Source organism: Sycon ciliatum, chromosome 10, assembly GCF_964019385.1.
Source record: "Sycon ciliatum chromosome 10, ocSycCili1.1, whole genome shotgun sequence".
In the NCBI taxonomy this organism is placed as follows: domain Eukaryota; kingdom Metazoa; phylum Porifera; class Calcarea; order Leucosolenida; family Sycettidae; genus Sycon; species Sycon ciliatum.
In genome coordinates this window covers 21,251,149-21,266,183 of record NC_088652.1, presented here as the reverse complement: position 1 = coordinate 21,266,183, position 15,035 = coordinate 21,251,149, and the positions used below count along the sequence as shown (strand labels likewise).

The window sequence follows — 15,035 nt, the reverse complement described above, 5'->3', positions numbered from 1 at the left end:
AGAAAAGATGTGATCATGACAGAACTGGTTCGGTATGCGGTGACTGCGGTCCGTTGGCATAGGGCCGTCATCTATGCAATCTATGCCGTTAGGCAAAATACGTTACTTTATCGGCTACATCATTGTATTGCAAAAACATTTCCGTCAGTTCGAATAACATTCATGATGAGCTAGGCAAAAAGCATAGCGTAGGGCCTGAGCTTTAAAGCTCTCTCGTAGTGGTTATCACAGTCAGAATTCTGTCACTTCGAACAGCAAGCTTGGCGTGACTTGCAGATTCTTAAAAAATGAATCTTTCTATCTGTCCCTTAACCTACCTCAAACTTGGTTTGAAGCTGGCCCAAAGTTTGTTGCACGCTTGCATTTGAGCTCTGAAATGAACAAAGTCGACAGATTGTTTGTGAATATTACAGCACATGAGAAAAGGGGAGGGATGTGTGCAAACTAGAACCAACCCATAACTTGTGTACATTGAGGTCAGGTAGCTTGAATATTGCATTGCTAGGCCCCTGGCTACCACGACAACCAATCCATCTGTGCATGAACGTGATTTCTCATTCTCTTTACTGAAACTAGAGCACGGGTATATCATTGCTAACCACCATTTCACGTCAGGTATGACTTGCATTCCACTAACCCTCCTTTCCCTCGCAGACTGCTTGTCCACCGACTTACCTCAAACTCGGTGTGGAGCTGGTCCAATGCTTGCTCAAGACGTGCAGCTCTCCCGTCTGAGTTCTGCATTGAGACAAACGTAAGAGCGGTCAACACAAGAAATAAACCTTGCAAGTTACAGCACTAGTTGACAATGGCGAGACATTAATTAATTTTTTTTGATTATTGTATTATTACGAAGTAGTGGTTGCGACTTCGGCGATGATTTGTCAGAAAGGGTTTGCTCCCCACACTGGAGCTCGCGCTATGCCGCCGACTTTACTTGACACTTGACTGACTCACGACTGCCATCCAGAGCACACGAGAAGTCCATCGAACCTTCGACTCGGCAAACCTGCAAGAAAGCAGCACCACTCCCTGTTCAATACACAGTGTTTCGGGGAATTCACCCCTCATCAGTTGAGCTTGAGTAGGCTGAGGAAGATTGTGCCTGAAGAGCACCACTTATATAGTGCTCTCCAGGCACAAACATCACCAGGGATACAAACTTACAGGGACGCTCCATTTCCAGCGCGACAAACACCTCGTGAACACCAGATAGCAGCGTGAAGTCGCAACCACTACTTCGTACTGTTGTGCCCAGCGCGGGCTTGCGACTAGTTGGTTTGGAGGTGACAGCGTTGCGAATGACCGAGGGTCCTCAACGTCTGGTCTCACCGTCCAGGAGCGACACTGACTCACGCTGCTATCTGGTGTTCACGAGGTGTTTGTCGCGCTGGAAATGGAGCGTCTCTGTAAGTTTGTATCCCTGGTGATGTTTGTGCCTGGAGAGCACTATATAAGTGGTGCTCTTCAGGCACAATCTTCCTCAGCCTACTCAAGCTCAACTGATGAGGGGTGAATTCCCCGAAACACTGTGTATTGAGCAGGGAGTGGTGCTTCCTTGCAGGCTTGCCGAGTCGAAGGTTCGATGGACTTCTCTTGTGCTCTGGATGGCAGTCGTGAGTCAGTCAGGTGTCAAGTAAAGTCGGCGGCATAGCGCGAGCTCCAGTGTGGGGAGCAAACCCTTTCTTATTTTATTATTACTATTATTTTTCCACAATCACGATGACATAGTGCCAATAAGCATGTGATGCGGGCGATTTTAACCAGCCATGGTGGGGACAACTGAGAACAAGAAGGAGAAGAAAACAAAACAAAACAAGTACTATAGGAACCTGGGGAGAACAGTATGAAGATTAGGCTAGCAATGGAAAACAACGAATTCAATTCAATTCAACATAGGCGCGGGCAGAATGGAAAAAATGCAGCGAAGGTGTCACGAGACTTTACCTCCTGCTCAAGCCGAGACCAATGAGAATAGGACTTGAACAGAGGGGATTTTAAAAGGATCGATGATCTGGCAAGTGGGAAATGGAGAGAACATCTAGTACGCGAGCTATTATTGAACCAGCTTAAATGCGCAAGTGCATGAGGAGGAGCAAGTTGAAGCTTACTACGGTGAATGAATTTGCATGCCGAGTGGGGAAAGCGTTCTGAGAGAGGGGAAGAGGAAGCCAAAATGTATAGCATCTGAGAGGAGGTCAGAGGGGGCATGCGAAATATTAATCGAAGTAATTTACGGTGGGTGACTTCTAACCGATGCATAAGAGCGGAGGATAGACCGGAGGACCAAACGAGAGAGCAGTAATCAAACAAAGGAAGAACATAAGAGTGATAAATTTGTATTCGACAACATTGCCACCGTCACGTCATTCATCACCTGAAGGAAGAGTACCTGAAACCCGGGTGTCATGTACTCTTGGTTAGCCAAATCAGAAGAAAAAATTGACCACCGCCAAGACTCACGCCAGGGACCCTTGCATTAGGCCAGCGATGGTACAGTCGTCACCGCAGACTACACTAACATTCATTGTCTCTTTTCTCGAGTTTCCTATGATCAGTCAAAACTTACCTCGAGATTGGACTGCAGACGGTCCACGACTTGCTGAAGGAGTGAAACTTTCTTTTCAGAACCCTGCCAAAGAGAATGAAGCAAATTCGCGGGGAATTTTAATGACTATGTTTACTGAGGGATCGTTTTCTGCAAATTAGTTTCTGTATTCATTGCATGTTCAGCACTAAAAGCTGCATAAGGTATGTCTAAAAATCATAATAATAAATTCTCGGTTCGCGTGAGATTCGGCTGGAAGCAGAGTTTTCTGCATCCGCAGGAACGCCACCACCCTCTAGGATCAAGGCGCAGATTCAGCTCCTCAAAGCATTGGGAGGTGAGGAGATCAGACCCACCACAAAGTGGTCAAAGACCGGAAATCCCATTCACTGCATCCATGTTTCCCTCGTCCCAGGCTCACAATTAACTGTGGCTCACAGCACGGCTGGAAAATATCCTCCCGCTTCGAAATAGGACTTGAACCTGGTACTCTCTTTTTCTCAATCATGCTCTTAGACCCCCCCCCCTACTAGCATTCCTGCCTAATGCCTAATGTTAGGTATGTCTAAGCTGTAAAGTAAAGATCGCACATCTGAGCTACCACCGGTGGCGGCCAAAAGAAACAGATGCAGTGCCTAGCTGCAAACGTGAGGTGGTAAATCTCACAACCAAGAGCCAGGAAAGACTCGGGGCGAAGCGTCGCTGGCCGCATCCATGCCACCAAAGCAAGTAGAGCTAATGGAACATTTTCAAACCATTACCTGGAGTAGCGTTGTAACATTCCTTAACTTCTTGGTCTTGATTCTTGATTTCTGCAGGCCAGCCAACAGAGGAAAAGATGGGAAGAAAGGCACACGCAGACACTTAGGGTGAGATAACAAATGCCAAAACACAGCAGACGTCTGACGATCACCATCTCTATCCAACTCAACATCACCATCATCAGCAGCAGCACCATCCATGTCATCCTACTATCCTTAACCCGTCTCAATCTTCAACAGTTACTCTTCCTCTGCTCCATCCTCCTCCTCCTCGAGTTTTATGTTTGATCACATTGTTAACGCATACCTAATCATTGTATTTTTGCTTGGCTTGCCTTCACTTCAGTCACGATATATTCCACTGATGATAGTGACATTAAAATCGAGCCTGGACAACATTTGACTTCGTTGATGCATGGTGATGCCGGCAGAGTTACTTCTATTTATTGCTTTAATAAAAGTGCTTTATGAGTACATTGCCTGAGAGACCTAGCATCACTTTCGGTTCTGATCTGATTTATACAGAGTTGTGGTAACAGCCAGGGTAGGTTCAGACTGTGTGGAGTGCTGAGCTGTCGGCATACACGTAAGAGAAGCAGTCCGCTTGGATGTCACTTTGACTAATTTTTGGTTCAATAATTGGTTCAGTGGATGGCGGGTTGAACTCCCGTCAGCTCTCCTTCTGGAGGGTATTTCTGTTCCTCGGACTATGTCTAAGCCAAGTTTTTTTGACAAATGAGTAGTGATAGCCTGAAGCCTGGGCTTGTTTTTCACCGGAGACATGAAAGAGCTGGAGCGCCGTCGTGCCGTGTTGGCACGTTCAACGTTCGTTCGCTGCGGACTAAAATCAAAAAACAACAGATTATTCAGGACTTTGATACCTACCGCCTGGACGTCCTCGGCCTGACTGAGACATGGATGGAAGGCAACGGTATCGATGTGTTGGACAATGGCCACACATTGTATCGTTCTGGAGGCACTTCGTCCAGAGCTGGAGTAGGAATTCTCGTCAATAAAAATATTGTAAGAAATATCGATTCGTACCAATTCTATTCGAACCGAGTAGTTTCGCTGCGGATACTGCTAACTGGAAGTCGTAACAGTAGAGGGGTATCAATCATCTGCTGCTACGCTCCTACCCTACAACGTTCCACAGCTAACCCTGTTGAGGCTGATGAATTTTATTCTTTGCTGAGCAAAGCTGTTGGAAATGTTAATCGTCGTGACGTCTTGTGGGTACTGGGTGACATGAATGCCAAGGTAGGCAGTTCGCCAGCTGGCTCATCGAACCCAGTAGGAATGTACTCAAAACACAGAATGAGTAATGACAATGGAAGCCGTCTAATTGAATTTTGTGAGATACACCACCTGCTACTAGCTAACACAATGTTCAAGCACCGCATGCAGCATCGTGCAACGTGGTTTGCTGATGGCTTGTGTCATAACGATGGGAATCAAGTCAGGAACATGATAGATTTTATCATGGTACGGAAATCGGACGTGTCAATTGTCACTAACGCGCGGTCATACGGAGGCTTCATAACCCGATCGGATCATCATCCAGTAATCGCGGATGTTCGACTTTCTTTCAAGAAGTCGAACAATGCTCCAAAAGCCAACCACCGATGCTTTGTAACATATAACCCGCCTTCTGCCGACACGCAGAAACAATATCAACGTATTCTGTCTGAGTCACTACCCGTCGTAGCGTCACCACCACCGTCATCGCAGGGAGAAATTGATACTCTATGGAACAGTTTTGTGTCAACTGTACATGGTGCCGCATGTACGTCTTTTGGTATTCAACCTCGGCATGCTAAGCCAACTCGGAGCACAAATCCAACTATAAAACAATTATCCCAAGACCAAAAAGATCTCCACATACGCATCCATGCTGAGCCAGATCCTGCCAGAAGAAAAGTTCTAAAAGAAGAGCGCAACAGTATTCAGCACAAAATCAGAAAAATACTGAGGCAGGATGGAGACGACTTCTGGCAAAGGCAGGCAGAAGCTACTGATGCTTTACGACCTGACCCACGCTCCTATTACAATGCAATCCGGAATCTGCGCCAAATGAAGTCGAACACCAACAATCCTCCTGTTCGGCTGGCAGACGATGATGGCAATATCATGACAAGCATTCAATGGAATCTCGACACATTTAGTAAATACTTCCAGTCAATATTTCATCGCCCTGACCTACCCTGTGATTTCCGTGGCTCGCAAGATATCAATGATGAGGAATTGCCGTTTACCACCCAAGAAGTCACTTCAGCAATCAGTAAACAAAAAAAAGGAGGCGCCGTGGGACCCGATGGAGTCAGTGCGGAAATGCTACGAGCTGCTAAGGACCTCCTCAGTCCTTGGCTAGCCTCTTTCTTCAATGCAATACAGAGTGTTGGTTATTGCCCTGACGATATGCGCAGTGGATTGGTAGTACCTGTATACAAACCAGGCAAGCCACTCGGAAAACCGAAAAGTTATCGCCCCATCATGTTACTCTCTGTAGTGAGAAAGGTGCTGACGTCAGTTATTACTAAACGTAGCACGGATGACATCACCGTTTATGTCTCTGAAACCCAGGCTGGATTTCGTCCAGGTCGCTCAACCGCTGATGGTGTATTTTACACAAGGTCGCTGTGTGAGCGGGCCTTGCTTGGCAACTGGACATATTCCGTCACCCTTCTAGATTTCTCTGGTGCTTTTGACACTATAATTCGCACCACAGCACTTGACAGGTTAGAGGAAGCAGATATCAGCACAACAACCATCAAGTCTCTACTTTCCAACACGACAGCCAGGATCAAGCTGAGTGGCTCCCTGAGTCCCCCTTTCCCAACTAACATCGGAGTGGTCCAGGGAGACCCGATGTCCCCTATTATGTTCATAACATATGCAGAAGGCACAATGCGCAAGATCAGGGAAAGATGCACAATTCGCTCACCAATGCCTGCTCCAACAACGCAGTACGCTGACGATACTACTCTGCATAACCGAAATGACGATGAGGCGAAGGCTCTTGTTGCTGAGTGTGAACCTATATTTAACGAAGACAACCTCAAGCTCAATACACAGAAAACTGAATATGTTGATGTTACAAGAAACAGCAACGAATGGAGATCAATCAAACTCCTGGGTTCTCTATTGGGCTCTGCAGAAGACGTGGACATGAGAATCTCAAAAGCAAACAGGGCGTTTGGTTCGATTTCTTGGAGCCGGCATTCCTTTCAATCCCGACTGTGTATGTTTAACTGCCTCATAATGCCGATCCTTCTATACAATTGCGGATTGTGGACTCTGTCCAAATTGCTGAACGACAAACTGGACAAATGGCAACGGAGGAAGCTACGCGTACTGCTGCAGATTGTCTACCCGCAACGCATCACCAATAACAACTTATACACAGAAACAAAACAATCTCCAGTTAGTGCCACATGTCGGCGACGCAGGCTGCTGTGGTTTGGCCATGTGGTGCGAGAGGGTCCGGAATCCGCCTCGTTCCAAGCACTGGAGCTATCAATCAACACAAACGACATAAAAAAAACCCGTGGCCGTCCGCCATTGCGGTGGATAGATACGATTCGGCACGACCTGAAGGCAGCGGATCTCTCCGTGGAGAGCGCTCTCCAAGCTGCAGGAGATAGACTAACTTGGCTTGACACTGTTGACAGATGCGTCGACTCTGCTCCTGTCTAACAGGTTCAGGGAAGATGCGAGCTGTGTTTATTATTATTATTATGGCGTTAGCTCATTTATAACAAGGACCACAGAAAAACAGCAAGGCAACACAGAAAATTGTGTATGAAAGGTGTTAGATTTGCTGAGGTTTCCATAGCAACTTGTCTTGGTGTAAATGGCGTGGGGTGCAGAAACCCTGCTTTCATACTTCGAATTATGCATAGTAGGTCAGCTGTTCACCTCACCCGCTCAAGTGCTGACAGGTTATGCTCCAGCATCTCCACACGTTGACTCAACACTGTAATCGCACCTAGAAAATGTATTATTTTGCATTCAAAAATGGAAACAAGAGCGTGAATAGGGCACCGTCTGGAAATCTGCCCCAATGCTCAAACACAAAAAGCCCTTGTATTTCCCGTCTAACGATCCTGGGCAAATCCTTAGGCATTGTGGACTTTAAAACCTTTTAGCAATAGGTTCATCTATAATTGGATAACCAGGATGATTTGAATTAACATGTACGTGCCATGGTTGACAATCGCCCATATGTCTATTTGAGTACATTATTGGCAATCTCAACGAAATACTATGAGATATTGATATTTGAAAGTAGGACGGAGGCAGAAAATATTACAAAAAATGTATTATCTACGCATGCATCTACCCAAGAGTCACCACCAGCCAATTAGGACATGTGTCAAAGTATTGAACGTTTTCGTTCCCTTCTTGTCAAAATACTACAGGGAATGATGGAAATAAGCTAAAAGACTACAACTACTTCAAGTATAAGGAAAAGAAGTTCAGAAATATATCACTCAGAAATATATCTGATGACGACTACACCATAGCTCAGTGGTTAGAGCATCGCTAGCTACAAGCGAGGGTCCCTGGTTCGAGTCCTGGTGGTGACAGTCAATTTTTTCTTCAGACTTTTCCCGTTTGTCTCTTTCCCTCAAACTAGTGAAGATGTTATGACTTGGGGCTCCCCGCGTGCTAGAGTGTACGTGAAGTGTGTGGGTACAGTGAGGGCTGCGTCCCACCCGCCTGTGTGGATTCACAGGAAGTGTGAGTTACGAAGTCTGAAGAAAATGTTGAACAGTCTCTGCTGGGATGACGACTACACCATAGCTCAGTGGTTAGAGCATCGCTAGCTACAAGTGAGGGTCCCTGGTTCGAGTCCCGGTGGTGACAGTCAATTTTTTCTTCAGACTTTTCCCGTTTGTCTCTTTCCCCAAAACTAGTGAAGATGTTATGACTTGGGGCTCCCCGCGTGCTAGAGTGTACGTGAAGTGTGTGGGTACAGTGAGGGCTGCGTCCCACCCGCCTGTGTGGATTCACAGGAAGTGTGAGTTACGAAGTCTGAAGAAAATGTTGAACAGTCTCTGCTGGGATGACGACTACACCATAGCTCAGTGGTTAGAGCATCACTAGCTACAAGCGAGGGTCCCTGGTTCGAGTCCTGGTGGTGACAGTCAATTTTTTCTTCAGACTTTTCCCGTTTGTCTCTTTCCTTAAAACTAGTGAAGAAATATATCTCTTGATATTTCTCTCTCTTTCTTGTCACTACGTTTTTGTCACTTATTGGATTTGCATGCTGTTTTCTTGATTCTTCACATCTATTTTTTCGTGTCACTTCTACACATAATTGGAGTGATATATTTCTGAACTTCTTTTCCTTATAGTTGTAGTCTTTTAGCTTATTTCCATCATTCCCTGTAGTATTTGGACAAGAAGGGAACGAAAACGTTCAATACTTTGACACATGTCCTAATTGGCTGGTGGTGACTCTTGCGTAGATGCATTCGTAGATAATACTGAAGTACATTTTTTGTGAGATATCGATAATAAAATTAAAATAGAATGCATATAATAATATGGAATGGATGGGATGAAGCTTGACATTAAATCAGAACGGAGCCAATTTCCAGACAATAGCTACTAGTAGCCTATTATATACCGTATTTCGGCATCTTTAAAGCCATGACAGTATGTTTGAATATGAAACCAGAATATGAAGCTAGGATTGGAACCCCCACTATCGCCCTGCATGCTTTCCCCCGATACACTTCGCATACATACGCATTCTTCCAAGTTGCTTCACGTTAAGATCTTGCATTTGAATAAGCAGCAACTCACTAACCACTCACCTTGCTCACAAAACTGTCCACTAAAACCACCTTTACAAACACAAGTGTACTCCTTGGACGCTGCTGTCAGGTCTTCCTCTGGAATAAGTAGGCATTGTCCTGAATGTTGGCACGGCGACGCTTGCTTGCAATCGGCATCACTGCGGTTATCTTTAAAAATATTAATGGAAGAAGTTGGAAAAACGGCCGCAGATGTGTATAAAAATTCAACGTGTGTCTCAGGAAATGAGTTTTCCCTGACATTGCACTTACAGTACATGTATAGAGACTCTTGTGCGAATGGCATCATTGTATATTCTTCATAATTATGTACAAATGCATGCTTCAAGTAAACTGCCTTGCAGGGCGTCTCTAAATCCTGCCAATCTACTGCTGGAAAGCTTAATCCTGAAGATATTATTGAAAATAACAATACATGTGACATCATCACGGCCAACACCGAAAAATGGGCTAATCGCCTTATACGGCATTAGGCTTATGATGTTCCTTCCTTGAAGATTCCATCCCCATCATTCTTATTCTTCACAGAAATGATGCGTTCAGTAGAAGTCACTTTTCCAGCAGTTTAACATGAAGAAGCATGCGTGTGTTCATAAATCTTTGTTGCTTCTACTTGTTAGACCCTTCGTAAACCAAGGTTAGATCATCATTATCTAAAGTGTAGGCTGGGTGTTCTTCTGCCCAGTTACTGTGCTGGTTTGATGAATCAACACTGAGTTTGATGTATTGGTCAATGCCGATGTCATTACTCACGATCTTACCGAGACATCTAATGAGAAAAGAAAATTCTTGTGGATGATCAGACAGAAACCACCTGAGAGTGTCCTTGTCAGATTCTGGAACGCCCTTCTTCTCATCCACAGAAAATGTCTTCAGTAATTTCTCCACTCTCTCCGTGCTGCTACTGATACCAGCTGCGTTCAGCCATTTTGTCATGCATGTCTCTATAGCAACCAGCACAAAGAAAAAGAGCAGGGCAGAGTCGCTTATCATGGGACTAGATATCGGCGTTCAGCCGCCATTTTCTCATGTCCATGTACATATACATAGGTTCTCTAGAATAACAGAGTAAAGGTTGACGAGAGGGATTCGTCAAACTATGCATCCCTGCTATTGTCATGACTAGCCCTTGGCGGATTATGTTCTGTAAATTGCTGAATTATGCTTTCCATTATGTCCAAATTATGCCAGTGATCAATATCATGCTACATTATGCTGGAATTATGCCAATGATGGTGCTATATTGTACCCTTGCACTCTTGTTGCACTTTTCAACGTTACAACGATTCTGACAAAACGACAGCACGGCTTATAAGGGGTAATATTCACCATGTTATTTCCTGTAACATGCCTAAAATGCTCGGAGCATTAATCTTCAGCCAGCATCTTTCAAAGGGTTATGCCGACCGTCTGGTCTCAGAAGTTCTGTTATGCCAGGGAATAATATTTGGACAAAATCCGAAGATTATGCCAGAAATTATGCCCGCATAATCGAGCAAGGGCTACTGAAGACTGCATAGCATGAATCCGGACAGCAAGGCTTTGCACGTGTGGAGAAGTGTTCTAACTACTGCATCAGGCTGTCGAATGCCTCAGTTATCCTTGTCAGATTTGCGCCTAGATTTGATCTCACTGCCCATACCCTGGTTCAGTTGATGGAGTGTTACTCGTTACTCATGCAAGTATCCATTGGTCCTTTCTCTCCATTCAAGCTCAGCAAATGGGGAAATAGTCTGGTATGTGTATTGCAAGGACTACAAGTGTTTGGAAATTTATTCCAGGCACTTGTTTCTGATCATGGCTGTTGATATACAGCAGTGTTAGATGATTTTGCCATGTCCGCACACTGTGTGACAGTCACTATACGGTAGAAAGAAAGTCTGAAATCAGTATGAAAATCAAAACTGAGTTTTGCCTTCTTCATGACTGTAAGTAAGCTCTGCCTTCCTATCTACTTCTCTTTCCACCCTTCACCCCTTTCTCTTTCCACCCTTCACCCCTTTCTCTATCCGTCCCCACCTCGCTGACAGTGAGTACTATGTGAACTGGGAAAGAATTCTACTCTGCAATACTGGTTATTATTTCAAGTAAATCCTTTTCAGAGTGCGCAGACTCCACTGCAACCAATTCATTTTAATTTTAAAGATCGCTCAAACACACACACATACTGTTTCTGAACTGCAATTTTTAAAAAGAATAAAAAATTCTCCATCCATTTTTAGGCCCTGGGCAATAGATTTCCAATGGAAAAGGATACTACCCGCGAGTAAGGCTTCATTGATCTGGTGCAATTGGAGTTGTCTTCGCTAACACAATGAAATTGATTGCTAGTCAGGCTGGTCAAGAGCGCAGTGTAGTCTGTAAAGTGGTGAAGTTCACTATGCTGCCTGTTCCCTTGACTACGGAGCGACGTATGTTGGCATATCAAAGGCTCACGGAAAGCTGGCCCATTTACGCAACCGATAATACTTAATAGTGCAAATATTACAATCAGGCGAACTTCTAGTATTCCGTTTTGCCGTAGATTGACCAGGTAAAGCCTAGGTCACATTCGACGGGGCGCGACGGGACGCGACGTAAGGATCGACGGGAAGCGACGGGACAGTCGGAAGGCGTCCAATGTGAACACCAGGAACGGGAACGCAACCGTACTGCCATACGGATCGGGAAGCGACGGGAAGACTTGGATCAGGTCAACTTTTCATACTGTAGACGGGCGTAGACGGGGACGCAAGCGTACAAAACAGCTGCATTTCGAGTGTGAACAGGAGACGGCGTCGTGCGCCGACTACTCCCGATTCGTAATTGGAAATTTGTAGCATTTCGAACACTGCGCTTCCCATGATAACTCGCAGAATGCCTAACACGACTTGAGCTGAATTTTTGCAAGATGAGGTCTGAAGTCACTTATGGTATTTAGGGATAGTTCAAGAGCGTGACAGACGAACTGTTTTATCATTTCCTGGAGCTATTATTTGAATGGCACACCTTTCGAAGCCACTTTTTGGTGTTCATGAACAACTGGTATTGTGAACTTGATTCCGCTTCATTCAAGGAGAAATAATTGAAAAGAAGTCCCGAAAAACAAGAAAATAGGTCCAAAAGTCAACCTGTCACGGACCGTGCCTTATGACTGGCGTCATTCGCTGTTGAACGACGCAACGACTGCAGCATGTGGTGTCGTACGAATCGTACAAGATTTTACAGCTCCTCACCCCAGCCTTCCCGACAAGTCCTTACGTCCCGTACCGTCAGCGTTCCGTCGAATGTGAACTAGGCTTAACCTCCGTTATAAAGCATTATTAATTATTGACATGAATGAATGACTTCTTACCGTTTCTTGGTATCACTGCTGGGATAGTAGCGGCGGGTGTACTCGGAATGAAAACCAACAGATTAAACACCACCAGCAACAGCAACAGGGTAGCGGACATTGCCGGTTGCCGAGCTGTAGCAGCGAAGGCCATCGCGGATGCCTCTCTCAGGACTCGAAGGAACAGCGTCGGGCACTAGCAGTAGTAGCACACTTTCCCCGCCACACGGACAAAGAACCACTTGCTTGGCGGACATGCAAGAGAAGCTACTGGCACCTTGGGTAGCTGCAAGTAGTTAGTTTGCAAGGCAGAAGAACATGTCAAGCTTGTTTTCATCTTTACTAGTTTAGGCGGTACCGCAATCCAAGCCCACTGCAGCCTGCGGGAATCAAGAAGACTGCATTACTAATAATAATGCCAGTGCTTTCATGCTGGCAGCGCAGGTTGTCACCTTCGTCGACACTTGTCAGTCTGGCGAGGCCCTTACAGTAGCACATTGTACATTTTACATCATGTAGATCTACACGGTACATGTACCAACATTCGGGCACCATAATGGCCTATGTGCGGTGTCGCTTGTCCTTCGCTTTGCTCAGGGCAGCCATAATGTGCATTCGCGGTGCACGTTCGGCCTACCATCGTCCAGTTAATGCGATGAGGGAGTTGGCCATTGTGGAGAGCGGCTTCTAAGCATGTGATTGAGTGGTCTCTGCATGTTGATCGGGTAGCGGAGTTCCATCACTGACACAGTGTGCGGGTATTGCATTATGAATTGGTTGAGTAGATAGTTCCGGAATTAATTCCGTGTTCGATATTGTTTATTTTTTACATATTTTTTTAAAAATTTTATTCGTGTTCGATACACTACAGAACAACAAGGACAATCAAGGCTTGTTTGCTGCTACTTTAAGTTTCATGCTCACGCAATCATCAGGCAACAATGTTGCCTGATGATTGCGTAAGCATGAAACTTAAAGTAGCAGCAAACAAGCCTTGATTGTCCTTGTTGTTCTGTAGTGTATTATGCTCTGCCTTTGTGGTGTTGAGCACTATCAAGCACTCTGGGTACATCCTTCGGTTCGTGTTCGATATTGAATTTTAATTTTAATTTATTTATTTTTTACAAATATTATTTTATTCCATTTCACATTTTTTCATTCGTGTTGGGTTTAACTACTCACTGTACTGATACATGGTGATGATTGTGCTTTGCTTTGCCCGTAAAAGAGGCCTTCCCTAACATTCGGGCACCATCATGATAATAATAATTATCATCCGATGTTCGTAACTACATGTGCGTGTTAAAGCAGAGAGGTTCCAGGCTGTCCAAGAGAGTGCTCAATACCGAGTGGTAGAGCTGGTTCAAACAATAGGAGGACAGAGAAAGTGTTTTTACTCCGAGTTTCACGCACTAAGCGATCATCAGAAAACAGTAATGAGAAATCTGGATCAGTATTGGCTATTTACACTTTGCTTTGTGAGTATAAATTTCACGGTTCGCGTGAGACTCGGCTGGAAGCCGAGTTTTCCGCATCCGCCGTGGGAACGCCACCACCCTCTAGGATCAAAAAAACAGGCAGGCATAGTGGGATGGTCTAAGACCATGATTGAGAAACAGAGGGTACCAGGTTCAAGTCCTGCTTGGAAGCGGAAGGATTTTTTCCAGCCGTGCTGCGACCCACAGTTAATTGGGAACTCGTGGCCTGGCACGAGGGAAACATGGATGCAGTGAATGGGATTTCGGTCTTTGACCACTTTGTGGTGGGTCTGATCTACTCACCTCCCACCGCTTAGGAGCTGCATCTGCGCCTTGATCCAAGAGGGTGGTGGCGCTCCTGCGGATGCGGAAAACTGGGCCTTTGGCCGAGTCTCACGCGAACCGTGAAATTTTTTTTTTTTTTTTTTTTTTGTGAGTATATAAACCAATAGTCAATACTGATCCAGATTTCTCATTATTGTTTTCTGATGATCGCTTAGTCCTCCTATTTTTTGTGCGTGTAGTTACTTGGTATCATACCTAGTTTACGACAGTACTTTGCGCCCTTGGACATTCTCGTCTTCTTTTCCTAGGTTCGCGCTAATTTTGGCATGACAGACGCGTGACTCGGACTGACAACCTGAATCTCGTGCTCGTTCGTCACTGGTCTGTCTGTCATTCGTGCCTCTTTCTTGTTGGGAGTCTTGGCGCCTCCAATGCATCGAACAATGCTACCTGTCTTTCTGATGTGCTGTGTGTCCGTGCTGACAACCTGAATCTCGTGCTCGTTCGTCACTGGTCTGTCTGTCAGTCTTACCGCTTGGGGCCTCCACAGCATCCAACAGTGCTACCCTTCTTGTTGCCTGTGATGTATGTCCGTGTTGCCATATGTATGTACACATGTATGTATGTATATTTGTATTTGAATTCGCAAGTACACACGGGCTACAAGCCCCATTATTCTAGTACATGGAAGCGAATGTGATTATGGGGTTAATTTTAAGATAAAGGGTTGAGGAAGGAGGCAATAGCAAGGCCTGAACCGACGGTATTGATTGCACTACAGTAGTATGCGTAGACTACGGTAGTAGCACTGGTTAAAACAGTGTT

The 15,035-nt window shown here is 45.2% G+C and overlaps 1 protein-coding gene across 1 annotated transcript in view; it reads right to left on the bottom strand.

The window, feature by feature from the left end:
- Positions 1 to 15,035, bottom strand: part of LOC135826021 (myosin-15-like) — a 226,453-nt gene that overhangs the window by 98,537 nt on the left and 112,881 nt on the right. The gene's annotated exons all lie outside the window — the stretch shown is intronic.